Source organism: Gossypium arboreum, chromosome 3 (assembly GCF_025698485.1).
Source record: "Gossypium arboreum isolate Shixiya-1 chromosome 3, ASM2569848v2, whole genome shotgun sequence".
In the NCBI taxonomy this organism is placed as follows: domain Eukaryota; kingdom Viridiplantae; phylum Streptophyta; class Magnoliopsida; order Malvales; family Malvaceae; genus Gossypium; species Gossypium arboreum.
Window position 1 is genome coordinate 18,903,806 of NC_069072.1, and position 6,138 is coordinate 18,909,943.

The following is a 6,138-nucleotide window of genomic DNA, read 5'->3' on the forward strand; positions in this document are numbered from 1 at the left end:
TCAATTTAGCACGAGGGTTCGACACGCCCGTGCCCAGCCCCCGTGGTCGACACTATCAAACTAACACGGGCGTGGGCTATCATACAAGGGTGTGGGAGAAGCGAACGAAGCAAGACACGGCAGTGTGACACGGCCGCGTGCACCAAGACACCCAAGGAACACGGGCGTGGGGCGAATGTCAGACGCCCCTAAATTTAAAAATCGCAAAACACACGGGCAAAAAATAAGGCATACGGGCGTGCCCACGGCCGTGTACCCCAAAATCTATATAAACCCCTTACTATTCATCATCTCCCTCCCCAAAAAGTCCTAACCCTAGCTACTGCAACTTTACACGCCCTACCTGCCACGCCCATGCGTCGCCTACAACACTGTTTCAGACGACCCAAGCTTCTCCCTTTTGCGTTTATTTACTTTTTTCACTCTATTTTCTTTAAATATTTCGCCTATTTCATGATTTCTCTAACCCATTTGACTATCTTAAGTGATTATTCGTAGAAGAATCATAATACTCATGCTTGTCATTAAAGAATATTGCCATTTTTCATACTACATTCATCCATTTTTCTCGTTTCCATGGATTTTATGCTTACCCACGTGCATTCATGCATTAGATATTCCCGTAGCATTATTCTCATAGTCCTATTTTAATAACTTAATATATTTGCTTTAGTTGTTTTAGTTTTGTTTACTTCATCTAGTACGTGAGTCTCATGAAATATTCCTATTTAGTTTTGTTTTTCCATGCTATTTTTGGGGCGTATTGGTTGAACTTCGACTTTTCAATACAAGTATACAGTGTCATCCTCACGTGGTAAGAAGACCGCTGTCCCTGCCTCGAGGAAAAGGAAAGGAGCAGCGTCATCCTCAGGTTCTACCGCTGAGATTTGTCACCCTTTCCTCGAGTTCCCCTTGGGACCCCGAAGGAGCTATTTCAGATATTACAGGCCTGACCCCTAGGTGTGGGCTGCTGCGTCAACTGGGCCACACATGAACAAATTCAGATGGCTGACGCGGTCCGAGCCCTCCTGACGACGGAACCATGGGGGCTCTTCTTTGAGATCATCTAGCCGACATACCTCGAGCTCACGATGGAACTATGGTCGACCTTTCATCTCCAAGTCGTCATGACAAACTTTGACGATCCTGGAACGGTCCAGTTCCGCCTTGGTGGTCTAGTGCACCAGTTGAGCGTACCCAAGTTTGAGATTGCACTAGGGCTGTACACGGAGGAGCTCATAGACGATAATGAACTCGAGACCCTCCACCGTCACATCCACTACTCTCCCTCAAAGTGTTGGAAGGACCTCGTCCCTGCCTCGGCATCCTATGATCCCAGCCGCTCTAAAGCATCGACCCTCGCCCCATCCCTACGATACCTACACGCCATCTTAGCCCACACTCTGACGGGACGACAAGAGAGCATTGGCGTCGTCAACACTCACGACACCTATTTCCTATGGAGCATGGCAAATGGGCATGTCTTCGACCTTGCCTACTTCATCGCCCTCGCTCTCATCTCTATCGGGCTCTATGTGACTCGATTAGCACGACACTTTAGGCTCTCACTCTCATCGGCCAGATGTCCCCATAGGGCATCTCGAGCATGCTAAACATGAGGATGATCAAGAAACGGCATGGCACCTACCCTCATCAGTACCGCCTCGTCCAGTCCATCGAGGAGGAAGACCCAGAGGACATTACTGATGATGTCCCTCCACGTCATGAGGACCCACCGTCTCAGCCACCACCCATCCATCATCCAGTTCATGCGGCGGCTTCATACTTTGACATCTCTGAACGCCTTACTCGATTTGAGCAGCAGTGTTTTCAGCGTTTTGATCACATTGATGCTACACTTCACCAGATTTGTCAACACCTTCACATCTCATCGTCACCACCACCTCGCGAACCATCTGGCGATGACGATGTTTAAAAACTTTTTATTTATTATTTTTATTTTCACTTTTATCTTTATTTATCTTCTTTAAGTACTTTTATTTTATTTTCTTTTAATATTAGTTTAATTTTAGTTTTTACAATTTTTTATTTTCGGTTATATCATTACAAGTAATTATGCTCCCTTATATTTCTTAAAGAGTTCCTGATTCTATCACAGTTATAAAGAGCTCCAAAGCTCATTATCGCATAGGAACTAAAAACTCCACTGGCAAAGGTTCTTCACGACTGCCATGTCCTGCTCGACCATGACCATAGCCACCACCAGATATAATATTCTTTTGGCCTAGGACTTATGGACTAATGAACCTGTACCACCACCGGAGTATCCTCCTCCACTCTCATCATTGCCTTGGCCGATTATTCTCCATAACTCCAATTCAAGGAGTTCATTCATCATTCAGAAAGTTTCACCCCTCTCCCTATCTTATGATTATTTATCTATACTTTTCACTATATCTATCTTTGTACATTGAGGGCAATGTACATCTTAAGTGTGGGGGGTCTCTTATATCATCATTAAAAATCCCTTAATTTTGTCTTATTCTCACGCCAATTACTCATATCACTATTAGAATAAATTTTAATTAATTTATGATTTTTATAGATATGTCTTGAATTAAAACATAGGCATTTATGCATTGATTGTTTAAACTTTAAGACATTAGGATATCAAGCATGATAAGTTGATTTTTGAAGAATTAAAAAACTTTTAGGTTGCTTCCCTAAGTTTAGATATTATCTTGAGTTGAAATTCACAAGCTCAAACATAAAAAAGCCATAATTTTTATGAGATCTTGAACCTTTAGAGCATATTTTATTTCTTTCATGCTCACTTTTATTATGAGTGCGTCAGTAATGATTTGTTATTCTAGAACTTGCTTGATTATGCATATCAAGACCACACCATTTGATTTGATATGTCAAGATGATAAAGGCACTTAGGTTTAACCCACTCACTCCACAAAAGCCGACCTTCATAATTAAGCCTTAGTGAACCCCTTTGAGCCTAACAAGCCATTAATTGATTTACCCTCAATATTAACCCATAACCCATTATTGTTGAAATCCCCTAATTTGATCCTTATTTTTGTCGAGATTTGATTTGAACTAATTGCTTAGCTATGTTTTGTTCTTCTATGTATTTGACTTGTTCTTAAAAAAAAATACTTCAACACATATTAGTAGTAATTTGTCATTTTTGATCTTGAATGTTAATTTCATACTCTGAGAAGAAGCTCACTTGTATTCAACTGATGATTGGTTATTTTTCTAGCTAGGTAATTTTTCAATTCAATCTCGATTCTAACATTTTCTTTCATCTTGTGACCACACCCCCTAACCAAAGCCACATTACAACCCTCTAAAAGACCTTTTTTATTGATGTATCAACTCAATATATAGTGGTGGAGATTTGATTTTCAAGCAAGCCTATGGTAATAACTTTTCATATTGACTAACGAGTGCTTTAATTAATGTCCTCAAACACCTAGAGTGATTTGAGTGAATCTTTAGTGAAGATATTAAAATCTGTGATATTTTGATCGAAGGTAATCACTTAGATAAGGGGAGACACCTATGTTTTCGTGATAAAATGCTGAACTTGGAATGTTTGAAACTTTGATGTACTTTTAGTTGAATTTTCAATGTATGAATACTTATGGATTATTTTGAGAAATTATTGATAGGGATTATAAATTGAGAAGAATTTATTTTGATTGTGAGTTGAGGATTTTGCTTGAGGACAAGCAAATGCTTAAGTGTGGGGGTATTTGATAAACCGTAATTTATACATGCTTTTATCCCATGCTTAGCACATTTATGGATGTCTTCTCCTTAGATTTGGTGAATTCAATGCTTCTAATCCTTTAATTTCATGTTTTATAAATAGGTGAGCATAAGAGAGTAAAAAGAATGAGAAACGGGTCAAAAACAGAGAAAATAGACCCACATGAGAAATCAACACGGCATGGACTTCCTCACACTGGAGTGTCACGTGGCCGTGTCCCTTTAGTAGGATTGAAGCACGACTTACACGGGTAGACTACATGCCCGTGCCTATTCAACAGCCTTGACCACAGGCTGGAGTAATCGCACATGGGCGTGTCCCTGCCGAGCCCAAGTATAACCCTATTTGGAAATGGCCAATTTTGAGGGCTCTTAGGCATTCTATAGCCTATTTAAACACCTAAGGAGGCACTTAGGAGGGGAGACGCAGAGTAGGAGGTAAGGAATTACTCAAGGGACACCGATTGGTCCATCACAGAAGCCAGATTCATCATCAAGATTGAAGATCTCCCTTTAATTTGCATTCAGGGGTTTTGGGTTTTCTTTATGTTTTGTTTTCATTATTCTTCTAGATATGTTTTCTTCTATAATTATGAACTAAACCCCATAAATACCTAATGGGAATGAAACCTAAAACGGATCTTGTTATTATTATCTAAACTGTATGATGAATATTTGACTTGTTCTTAATTATGTGTTCTTAACTCTTGTTTTAATATTCTAGGATATTGATTCAAGTTAATGCTTTTATTCAGAGGAGGAATAGACCCTGTCTAAGAGTAAATTTGTCATAGCTAAGCGGAGTTGATTGCACGCCTAGAGATACAGTGATAAGATTTTGTCGGATTAGGGTGAAACCTAATAAGGGGATCCATAGATCGAATTAATGCAACACTAGCTATTAATTAGAATGAGATTTCAATTAATCAACCTAGGGTTAGACGTTATTAGTCTCGAGAGAGATAATAATATAACTTAGGGATTTCTACGGATCAAGTCAAATGAATAAATCGTCTGATTCAGAGTCAAATAACAAGTGAAGTCTAGATGGATTTTTCCTTGGGTATTGTCTTAATCAATCAAATTTTCCCAAAAGCTTTTCCCCAATTTCTCTCTGTGCACTCTTAGTTTAGTTAATTAATTTAGATAAACAAATCCCTTAATTTTTAGGCTAGATAATAAAAGGAAAGTAATTACTAGTACTCTTGGTTCCTTTAGGTTCGACAATCCAGTCTTGCTAAAGCTATACTACTGTTCGATAGGTACACTTGCCTTCATCGTGATAATAGTTAGTTTCAAGAACGCTTAATTATAAATTTTTAAAACCTGTCACGAATATCACGTATCAATAATTAGCTACCTCCTGTGGTTGCTGCAGATCTAATAAATCAGAATCCTGCTCCTCGTACTATGTATGATTATGCTAAACCTAATTTAACAGGAACTGAATCGAGTATAGTTAGGCCTGCTATTACTGTAGATAATTTTGAACTGAAACCTAACATGATTCAAATGATACAACAATTCGTTCAGTTTGATGGTTTGCAGGATGAGGATCCAAACACTCATTTAGTGAATTTTTTGGAACTTTGTGACACTTTTAAAATCAATGGCATTTGTGATGATGCCATTCACCTTCGGTTGTTTCCCTTTTCGTTGAGGAATAAGGCTAAACAGTGGTTGAACTCGTTACCACGAGGGTCAATCACTACTTAGGAACAAATAATGATCGAAAAAAATTTTCTGAAATATTTTTCGCCGGCTAAAACGACTAAATTGAGGAATGATATCTCTTCTTTTGTGCAGATGGATCTAGAAACCCTTTATGATGCATGGGAGAGATAAAATGATCTATTGAGAAGGTGCCCTCACCATGGGTTACCATTTAGGCTACAGGTTCAAACTTTTTACAATGGCCTGAATCCTTCGACAAGACAGATGATTGACGCAGCTGCTGGTGGGACTATCAATAATAAGACACCTGAAGAGGCTTACGAATTTATAGAAGAGATGCCACTGAATAATTATCAGTGACAAGTCATGAGGACAAAGCCGAAGAAAGTGACCGGTGTTTTTAACGTCGATTCAGTCACTATGCTCTCTAATTAGGTTGAACATTTGAATAGAAAAATTGATGGTTTACTTGGTTCTTCACAGGCTCATCCAGTAATGCAGTACGATGCAAATGGAGGTGGAACAAGCAATTCAGAATACCCACCCTATGGCCACAACATGGAAAATGAGCAATTGAATTATATGGGTAATAATCCTTGACCTCAAAATAATCCTTAAAATAACACTTATAATACAGGTTGGAGGAACCATCCCAACTTTTCGTGGGGTGGCCAAGGAAATCAAAGGCCACAACATTCCCCAGTTTTTCACCAACCA

The 6,138-nt window shown here is 39.1% G+C and overlaps 1 non-coding gene across 1 annotated transcript; it reads right to left on the minus strand.

The window, feature by feature from the left end:
* Nucleotides 1-5,520: 5,520 nt before the first annotated feature.
* Nucleotides 5,521-5,627, minus strand: LOC128290786 (small nucleolar RNA R71). Its single transcript, XR_008280572.1, has one exon. It is a non-coding gene; the product is annotated as a small nucleolar RNA R71 (small nucleolar RNA).
* Nucleotides 5,628-6,138: the final 511 nt, after the last annotated feature.